The sequence below is a fragment of the Marmota marmota genome, unplaced genomic scaffold, assembly GCF_001458135.2.
Source record: "Marmota marmota marmota unplaced genomic scaffold, marMar, whole genome shotgun sequence".
NCBI lineage: Eukaryota > Metazoa > Chordata > Mammalia > Rodentia > Sciuridae > Marmota > Marmota marmota.
This window is the reverse complement of record NW_026000048.1, coordinates 7,924,392-7,935,428: the sequence shown is the minus strand read 5'-3', so window position 1 is coordinate 7,935,428 and position 11,037 is coordinate 7,924,392. Positions and strand designations below refer to the sequence as shown.

Below are 11,037 nucleotides of genomic sequence, written 5' to 3'. Positions count from 1 at the left end.
CAGAGAATCTGGTCACATGGGCTCAACCCTGGAAGAAATGAGCAGGCTAGAAGCATGAGACAGTAGCAGGTATCTAAGCACTTCTTCTTAAATCTGAGCTGGGCAAATGCACTCCTCAAAAACCTGCTTGTAGCTGAGTGTGGTGGCCCAAGCCTGTAATCCCAGAATCTAGGGAGGCTGAAGGAGAAGGATGGCAAGTTTGAGGCCAGCCCCTGCAACTTAATGAGACTCTCAGCAATTTAGTGAGACCCTTTCTCAAAATAAAAAATAACCGGCTGCGGTTGTGGCTCAGTGGTAGTGTGCTAACCTAGCATGCGTGAGGCACTGGGTTCTACCCTCAGCACCACATAAAAATGAAATGAAGATATTGTGTGTCCACCTGCAACTAAAAAATAAATTTAAAAAAAATAATAAAAAATAACAACTGGAAATGTAGCTCAGTGGTAAAGTGCCCCTCAAGTTCAATCCTTTGTACAAAAAAAAAAAAAAACTGTTAGTTGGGCCAGAAGTATAGCTCAGTGGAAAAAACTGCATGTGTAGGGGCCCTGGGTTCAATCCCCAGACACCTAAAAAAAAAAAAAAAAAACTTGTAAATTGAACTCTCAGAAAGTTTATGCAAACTCACTTTCTGACCCTAGAGCTCTTAATGACTAATATAATTCAGGTATAATTAAACTCTGCTATAATTAAATTAACAAGTCAACAATTGAGCCATAACTTGTCCCTGGCATGGGATTTTGGATAACACAGGAAGTTCCATGGGGTGAGGGGAGGAAAGACCCTTGATTGATGGGGTAGAAGGACTGAGGGGAAAAGTCAGAGGAGTAAAAGTCAGTGTCACAACAAGTTAAAGTACTGACTGTGATCTTTTCCCCCTCTATTAAGTTATAAAGTGTGAGTTAATTTTCAAAGTAATCTCAGGAGCCCCAAATATAACAGAGGGTGAGCCACAGATGGGAGAATTGACTGAGATTTAGAAGGAATGAAATCAAGAGCAACAGAAGTGAACTTTAAGGAAAATGAGACCCAAAAGTCAAATTGTCCAAAGCAAAGAATAGAGAATAGAACTGCCAAGAATGTTCCTGTGTCTCCATCCACCATGAGTGAGGTAAAAACAAACAAACAAACAAAGGCAGAATCTGGAAGCAGAAGGTATTTTGGCCTCCATGTATAATCGCCTGAATTTATGTTAATTTAATGTATATTTTCTCCCCCTACTTGGTATTTCTGATGAGGCAACTAGGAGAATTCAACTATCCACCCCAGTCCCTGGGTCTGATAACTTTAGAGAATCAGGAAAGGAGAGAGATCAGGGCAAGGAAGTCTTCAACGCTGAAAACAGAGGACCAACAAAAACACTAGCACAAATGTTTTCCTGGCTAGGATGTAGTCATCATCTTGTAAGGCGACCCTGTGGCATGGTAAACGAACCTGGCCACCTCAAACTTTTTAATAGTTTGAATCTTTGAGCTTGTTTTGCGAAAGCATCAACTCTCGACCTTCTCAACGTGCCCACAACACCATTCCATGATTTAATTTTCGTCCTTCACTCCTAGTCATTGGGGGTATTTCATTCTCAAGCATGATACTTGGAAGGGCAGAAAAAAATTTACAATTAAATAGAATAAAAGGCACAAAAATTCAAGAGAAAATTAAATAATTAATTTAAAAGGCATGTCAAAGGGTGGGGACGTTCAGGGGGGACACACCACAATGGCAATTCAAGTGTTTTGCTTCCTCTGTATCTTGGAATATGAGTCAACCCAGCTTAGAGGTTGACCTGAATTCTGGCATAATTACACATACAAAAATTTGGATTTCAGCCCAAACTCAATGTATGTATCACCCTTCTTCCTGCAGCTGCTGCCCTTCAGGGCTGGGAGATCTCTAATTCCCACAGTCCTGGCAGAATCCAAGGCTGGTTGAGGTCATCTCTGCCCAGCCATACCTGGCTAACTACTGCAGGGTGCAGGGAAGGACGGGCTGTTGGACGGGCTGTCTGGCCAGCACCCATTATTGCACACACTCTAACTGGCCTAAGAGAAAAGTTATTAAAGGCTATTTGGAAGCTTCTGGAGGGCCAAGCAATCAGGTAGGTAATTTGAAAGCTATCTAGCCAAGTCATCCCCAAGTTACTGACCTCCAACCTGCTGCAGGTCCAGTCCCAGAACAATGGACAGACAGATGCCCAGTGTCCTTGATCCTCTACCACTCACTAAAGAAATAGAACCCGTGCCCTATGTCCACCTTCATGGTATCTCAATTCAAGTCTCCCAGGTGGCTGGGTCTGGCTGGCATCTTCTCATTTCCACCTTGGGCAGACAGAGATAAGAAAGTGGGAAAGTACAAAATTTGTTTTTTGTTTTGTTTTGTTTTGTTTTTGTTTTTGTTTTTTGGTGTCTGTGGATTGAACCTACAGCCACATGTAACCTAGCATATACTCTATCACTGAGCTACACCCCAATCCTTTTTATTTTTTTGAGACAGGGTCTCACTAAGTTGCCCAGGCTAGCCTCTAACTTGCAATCCTCCTACCTCAGCCTCCAGAGTAGCTGGGATTACAGGCTTGAAATTTTTTTCTTTTTATATACGTATCAGCACTAAAAGGAAATAAGCTCTCAAGCTACAAAAAGGCACAAAGACTACATTTTCAATACTGCAAATTCATGTTAATATTTTGAATAAATGAACATAGGGATCCTTCTCTCTAGAGCTTTAACTCATACTCATCTATTTGAACAGTCATTCTTTCCCATGAGAATATATGTCCCTAGTGGGTAGGAACTTTGTCTGTTTTGTTTGTGAAGATGTACGAAGTTAATAGAAAATGCCTAACACACAGTAAACACAGATGCACAAATAAATATTTGTAGAACAAATGAATTCATTTAACTCATTAATTTCACACAGGACACTGAGGATCCAAAAAGTTAACAAGACAGAACACCAGAACCTCGCCCATTTCTGGTGACTACTGACCCTGAGACTGCAGAGGAGACAGGAGGTTTGATGCAGGAAGGCTGTGGAGGAGAGTTCAGATGGTGTTGAGAAGAAAGCATGGCGGGCTTCCTGAGTGTGAATTGGCCAAGCAAATAAGTCGGCAATGGGGCAGGGGGTGCATAAATGATTTTGCACAAGTTGTCATTCTCAGCATGTCCTTAACAGACAGTGTTACTCCATCTGGATCAGCAATGGACAGGTTCATGTTTTCTGGGTCAGCAACAGTGTCACCTTTACTTGGACTGGTGGTGGACAGTGCCAACCTGGATCTTTGATGGGCTGTGTCACCTTCTACCTGGATTCATAATGGACAGTGTTACCTCAACCTGGGTCAGTGTCAGTTGGTGCCACTTCTATCTGGAACAATGATGGACAGTGTCATTCTCTACCCAGGCCACTGTAGGACAATAGCACCTTTAGATCATTACACATTGGAATTGATTGCCCATTACACGTGGCACATTATAACCAAAAGTAGTTCTTAAAAAAAAAGAAAGAGCCCAATTTTAAAATGGGCAAAACAATATGAACAATTTACCAGATAAAACATAAAGATGACAAATAAGCAAAGGACAAAGATGCTCTGATTTATATGTCACCAGGGAAATGCAAATTACAACAACCGTGAGATACCATCACACACCTGTAAGAATGACCAAACTGGGGAATTCTGACACCACCACATGCCAGCAAAGACAAGGGGCAACAGGGACTCGCATTCCCTGGGGAAGCCTGTTTAGCAGATTCTTTACAAGGCTAACTACTGTCTTATCATATGATGTAGCACATGTGCTCCAGGCATTGACCTAAATAAAGGAGTTGAAAACGTGTCTACCCGAAAAATTATACACCAATCCTTATAGCAGCTATATTCTTAATTGCTGAGCCTGAAAACAAGCCAACAACCAAGATATTCTTCAGTAGGTGAATGCATAAACAAACTGTGATGCGTCCAGACAATCGAATATTATTCACTGTTACAAAGAAATGAGCTGGTATGGTGGCATACACTTGTCATCACAGGGACTCGGGAGGATGAGGGACATCTCAAGTTCAAGTCCAACCTCAGCAACTTAGCAAGACCTTGTCTCAAAATAAAAATTAAAAAGGGCTGGGGATAATCTCAGTAGCTCAGTGGTAAAGCCCCCTGCGTTTAATCCCCAGGGTGGGCAGGGAGGAGAAAGGAAAAGAAGGAGAGAAGCTTTCAAGCCTCAAACAGCATGAAGAAAAATTCAGCGCTTATTACTTAGTGAAAGAAGCCAGTCTGGAAAAGGCTGCATATTATATCATTCTAATTACATGACATTCCGGAAAAAGCAAAAGTAGAGAGACAGTAAAAGATCCGTGGTTTCCAGGGCAGGGGGAGAGGGGGGGATAATAAAGCACATGGGGATTTTTAGGGCAATAAAATTATTCTGTCTGATGCTACAATGGAGGATACATGTCATCAGGCATTTGTCAAAACCCATAAAATGTACTATATCAAGAGTGAACCCTTGTCTCAACCATGGGGGGAATTAGTCTTCATTCATCTTTCATATTCATCCATTCAACACTGTAAGGCATTTATGCAAGCTCACCGAGCAGTGTGGTTCGCCATTCTTGATTCACAGCCCTTTGATACTGTCATTTAAAAGGCCCAAATAAATTTCATACTAAGCTTAAAGATAAACTGAAGAAAATGGCTACTTGGAGGGGGGTATAAGAGATTGAACTCAGGGGCTCTTGACCACTGAGCCACATTCCCAGCCCTATTTTGTATTTTATTTAAAGGCAGGGTCTCACTGAGTTGCTTGGTGCTTCATTTTTGCTGAGGCTGACTTTGAACTCTCGATCCTCCTGCCTCAGCCTCCAGAGCTTTTCTTTTTGTCTAACAATCCCACAAAATGGACATTACCCCAAGTTGTTAAGTATTCTTTTGTAATATGAGTTTTGGGCACTTGCAAACAATTTAATCCTACATGTTCAGTGTCATATTTAGTGATTATTTTAGGTGCGCTAGATAACTACTAAGTAGAAATACAAATAGCTGCATCCTCTGTGCGATGATTCCTTTGGTGTGCACACTCTGTGGGATCTAGGACTCCTGAGTAACGTGGCCGGTGCAACCCATGTTTGTTTGGTGGACAAGAACCCAATGTTTTAGACTTGTCACTTGGAATAAATGTAGTCCAAAGAATAAATTAGTGATCCATAATTTATTTAACAATCCATCAATTATTGTATGGAAGTAGTGGACAGTGTTTTGCTGTTATAAACAACTCTACAGTAAACATCAATGTCAATTACTCTGTGCTCAAATTCAAGATTAAATTTCTTGAGATAAACCCAGGAAGACAAAACTGCTCAATCAAGGAGAATCGTCGTACTTCTGTTGTTCATTTACAAACTCATAAATTCAATGTGTATCACTCTTTAAAATTCTGAACATAAGATTTATTTTTGAGATAGTTCTATCTTCTAAATAGGCCAGTTGATTCACTCTTGTGCTGAATATTGAGGAGATATCAAATGATGCAAAAGTGAAAGCAATGGTTAAATATTAATAGGCAGGAACTGGAACGTAAGTTACTCATCACTTCAAGGGCATCAGACTAGGAGTCAGGAGAACTTCAGCCTCCACCAACAGAAGCTGATGAGAAGAGATCCCTGCCCGCCTCTCATCATTTTCTCCCATGTCCCATTCCTTGTAGCATGCATCACTGCGTCCCCAGAATGTCTTGCTCACTCACTCATTGATTCATTCTGTAAGCTAATGTCCATGTGCCTGTAGCCTTCCTCATTTCTGTATTTTTTAATGTCTAATAAATTCTGCTTTAAAATGGTTATGCATTGGAAGGAAAGATAGGGGGAAAGTGTGCACGTGTGTATGTGTCTGTACATGTACTTACAAATAGGTACACATGATAATAGTGTAAATAGTTCACAACTTCCTCAAATGGTGATAGAAATAACATTTGATTATATTATTCCATGCTGAAAGTCTAAAACACCAGGTTTCCATGCACCAACCATGTATTGCACAAGCCGCAGTTACCCAGGGTTCCTAGATGACCACAGAACACACACACCAACGGACTGTCCCACTAAGGATGCCAATCATTTGTTTAGATATGTAGTAGTTATCTCAAGCACATATGACAAGCAACTAAATGTGACCTTGGAACATTTTTTGAATAGTGACTGTTAGGGTTTAAATATAAGGTGTTCCCCAAAAGCTCATGTGTGAGACAATGTAAGAATTTTTAGAAGTGAAGTGATTAGATTATGAGAGTTTTGACCTAATCAGGGGATTAATCCACTGATGTGGATTAACCGGGTGGTAACTGAAAGCAGGTGGGGCTGGAGGAGATAGGTCACTGGGGCATGCCTTTGGGGTTTATATGTTGTCCCTAATGAACAGAGCTCTCTCTTTGCTTTGATATTGTCATGTCCTGAACTGCCGTCCTTCATCATGCCTTTCCACCATGATGTGCTGACTCACCTTGGGCCCAGAGCAATGGAGTCCGCCATCTGTGAACTGAGACCTCTAAAACTATGAGCCCCAAATAAACTTTCCATCCTCTACATTGCTCTTGTCAGGACTTTTGGTCACAGTGACCAAAAAAAAGCTGACCAGTAACTCACAAATGTCATTTTTCAGTCCTCAATAAAATGATATTTTTAAAATGATATTAAAGTTTAAGAGTAATCAGTATTAGCTCTAGTCATCTGAGCCCACCAGTCTCTAAGGTTCTTCAGGAAGATTCTGACTGGACAAAGTCAGGGTCATATCTTCAGATGTTATCCTTGGGTCTAATGCAATGAAAGAAATGGGAATACACACTGCCTGGGGAAAAGAAAGTCAGGAGAAAACGTATCTACACAAACGTTGGAGCAGTGGAGGTAAGAAAGTCCACTGGAGCTCAGAGTTGCCACTCTATAAAAACTGATGCAGGGAGACCCCAGACTTCTTCAAATGGATATGTAAGCAGGAGCCAAATAAAGTTAAAAAAAAAATCTATTTTAATCCTAAGTAGAAAAATCTGGCGTTGTTCTTTAAACATTCCCTACCAAACCGCCATGATGGGTGTAAAATTTAAGGGGTGCCAAAAAAAATTGTTTTTAAGTAATCAAGACAATATTTAAAAGTAATATTTTTAAAATGAAAATTAATGGCAAAATAAAAAACATGATGGACAAAATATTAGCATTGTTAATAAAAATAAGAATACTCATTTTGTTCATTTTTTTAATATTTTATTAAAATATTCTTTAACTAGATTGCTAGGTTTTTTGCCCAAGGCAGATGCCTCACTCTTCCCACCCTGGTCCCAACCCTCAAGGAAACCAAGTCTCAGCTAAGAGTCAAAAGCTATTCTGTCCCAGACAAAGAGGAAGAGTGTGGACAAAGCAGCCCCTTCGTATAGCCCTGGGAATGTCTCAGGTCCAAATGTTCTTCCGCCACACAGCAGAGGAAATTCTGAGATTGCCCAGATCTAGTGAATAAAAACGTATCACACACAGTTCAATTTGAATTTCAAAAAACAAGAAATATTTTTTAGCATACGTATATCCCAAGCAATATTTGGGACATACTTACACTTTTAAAAAGCTGTGTGTTATTTATTTGAAATTCAAATTGAATACAGCATGCTGGATTTTATCTGGCATCCTCCACTCCACCCCCAGGAAGCCTACCTAAGCCCAGACAAGAGTGTTTATCTATCCCCTCCCAGAGAGATGGTCACTGAAGACTAATAGCAAGAACAAAAGAAATAAAAAATAAGAAATGAACTGAAAGCCAGACCAACGTAGAAAGAATGTTATAGAACATCTGCTAATGGAGACCAAGGGAGATTTCCCATAAAAACAAGAAAATTTAATCTAATTTGCAAAAGCTTCCCTTGTGCTAATTTGTTAACAGCTCTTGTAGAGACACAGAACCAAATGCATTTTCCTCCGCTTCTTTTTTTTTTCCTTATTTTATGCAAATCAAAGCCATCCCTCCTGAGATACTGAAAATAGTGAGACTGGGTTGTGTCCCATAGGCTATGACCAGGTTCGTGAATAGACTATGTCAATCAAACTTAGCTTCTTTTTCGCAATCATACTGATTGTTTGGTCAGCCTACTACACCTGTCACTTCTATTCACAGTCTGTGTGCGTCACCTTGGCTGTCAGGCTACAGGTTGCTTCAGACCCACTACCAATGGGGGTTGGTCTGCGATGGGCATCTGTGTGGTTTCACTGGTTCTTGGGATCTCAGGCAGGAGGCAGGAGGCAGGAGCATCACAACCCCCTACAGGAAATCTGCCCTCACAGGCCCTCTCTGGTGCTGAAGGAGGACACAGTTTTTCTCCCCTCCTCCATGTTAGAGAACAGGCTGTCATCCAGCTGAATCAGAAGGAAGGCAGGAATGGTTTCCATCTGAACATCATAATGGTGCAAACAATCAAGCCTCTTCTATCTTCACCCAAACTGGGCTCTTGCTTCACACGGTATTGCACACAGCAGCCCTTGGAAATTGTCTTCTACTTCCCAAAAAGATGAATCTTGCCAATTGCTGTAGTTCGGATCAAAAATGTCCCCCAAAGGCCATGTTTAAGGGCTTGGTCTCCAGCCCAAGGTATCACTGGGAGGTGGCAGATCCCTTAAAAAGTGGGAGCTGGTGGGAAGCTTTAGGTCATTGGAGCCAGGCCCTTGAAAGGGATTCTAACACAATGTTCTCTTTGTCTTTTTCAATTCTGGCCATAAGGTGAGGGCTTCCTTGGCCCCAGGGTTCCCACCATGATATGTTACCCTGTTACAAGCCCAAAAGCAATGGGCAACCCACCTCAGACTGAACATTCCAAAACAGTGAGGCTCAATAAACCTTTCTTCTTTTTAAGTTGACATCAAGTGTTTTGTTAGAGTAACAGCTGACTAACACAGGGATATAAATTTAAGGTGAAAACATCTGTCCCACCCAGTAATGTTTCTCTTTTCATTTTTCCTGTGCATTTTTTCTTTGTTACAAAATTGCATTCCTTTTTTAAACTTTATATTATTTATTTATTTTTTTAATGTGGTGCTGAGGATCGAACCCAGCGTCTCTCATGTGCTAGTAGAGCACTCTACTGCTGAGCCACCACCCCAGCTCACATTCAATTTTCATATATAATTTTCTTCCTGTTTACATTCTTCTCTTTTAAACTGAAAAAAGTAAACAGTTAAAGGGGAGAGACTACGTCATCCATGAACTGGCTGCTGTATGTTTATGTCTTGAATACCTGTCCACTTGCAGAGGTTGCTTAGATAGACAGAAATATCATCTCCAAGTAGGAACTTTAATTTAACTTTTCAAACATAGCTGACAGCATTCTGACTGGGGAGACCTAATCTAACTGAATGACCAAAATATAAAATTGATCCTTAATAAAAAGAGAAAGGAAATCCATGCTTAGGAAAGTAAGATGACATTAGTATTAAGAGACTATGGGGTGGCGTGCTGCTTGCAAAACATGATCTTGTAAAAGATGGCTAAAAGCTTACAGAGTAAGTGGAAAAGGAAGATGCGGGCTGAAAAGAGGAAAAAAGAATGCTCCGAAAGAGCTCAACAGACTTAAAAGTATTCTCAGTCTGCAGTGATGTTTTAATGAAAGATGTTGAAGAAATAGCAATTGTGTTGGTACCTAAACATTGCCAAGAGAAAACAGTGTGTGGTGAATGATGAAAAAGACGACATGAAAATGGAGACTGAAATTAAGAGAAACAAAAAGACTCTTCTAGACCAGCATGGACAGTACCTGAGCGGATGAACCAGAGGCAAAGAAAAAGACTGAAGGCAAAGCCAGAAAAAGGAAAGGGGAAGAGCAAAGCAAAAGCAGCGAAGGGTTTGGCCTGGAAGACTCTTAAAACCTGAAAAATTCTACATGGGACAGATGTTTGATTGGAGAATATATACATTGATTTTTGACTCTCACTAAATGAAAACTATTCATTTTCATATTTTAAGTTGACTTTTTGTCTTCAATTCAACCCCTCAAGTTTGTTTTGGGAACTTGAATAAAGTATTTTCTTTGGTAAATGAAAGGTATATTGATGTTTTAATTGGATGTCACTCAATATCTATATACTATAAGACATCAAAATTCTGTCAAGAATTAATATGGTTGACCAGGTGTGTTGGAACACACATGTGATCCCAGCAGCTCAGGAGATTTAGGCAGGTGGATCACAAGTTCAAAGACAGCCTCAGCAACTTAGCAAGTTCCTAAGCAACTGAGGTCATATCTCAAAAAATAAAAAGGTTTGGGGTGTGGCTTAGTGGTTGAGTGCCCCTAAATTCAATCCCTGGTACAAAAAAAAGATGTGGTTGTAATTGTTGGATCTTACAACTTGGTAAAATTATCCAATAAAGGTAAAATGATAAACTGACAAATTTTAGCAAACTCAGATTTAAAAAGCTATTAAAAGATATTTTGTGTGTAAAAGAAAAGAGACTATGAATTATTACAGTCATGATATCCAAACATGAATGATATTCCATGACGTTCCAAACATGAATGTTTATAGCAGCACAATTCACAATAGCTAAACTGTGGAACCAACCTAGATGCCCTTCAATACACGATGGAATATTACTCAACAATAAAAGAGAATAAAATTATGGCATTTGCAGGGAAATGGATGGAATTGGAGAATATCATACTAAGCAAACTAAGTCAATCCCAAAAATCCAGGGGCCAAATGTTTTCTCTGATAAGTAGATGCTAATCCATAATGGGAAGTGCATGGATGAGTGGTGGAACTTTGGATGGGACAAAGTAGGAGGTGCATGGGGAAAGGAAAGATGGTGGAATGAGATGGATTATCATTACCCTAGGTACATATATGATTGCATGAAGGTGTGACTCTACTTCATGTACAACCAGAGAAGTGAAAAATTATGTTCCATCTGTATACAATGAATCAAAGATCTTTCAGCTGTCATGTATAACTGATTAAAACTTATAAAAGTTAAATTTTAAAAAATTTTAAAAACTATCTATCAGTCAAAATTTGGTCTTGAGCAAT

The 11,037-nt window shown here is 40.0% G+C and overlaps 1 pseudogene; it reads left to right on the top strand.

The window, feature by feature from the left end:
• The first annotated feature begins 9,497 nt into the window (after positions 1-9,497).
• Positions 9,498-9,883, top strand: LOC107150289 (annotated as a pseudogene).
• Positions 9,884-11,037: the final 1,154 nt, after the last annotated feature.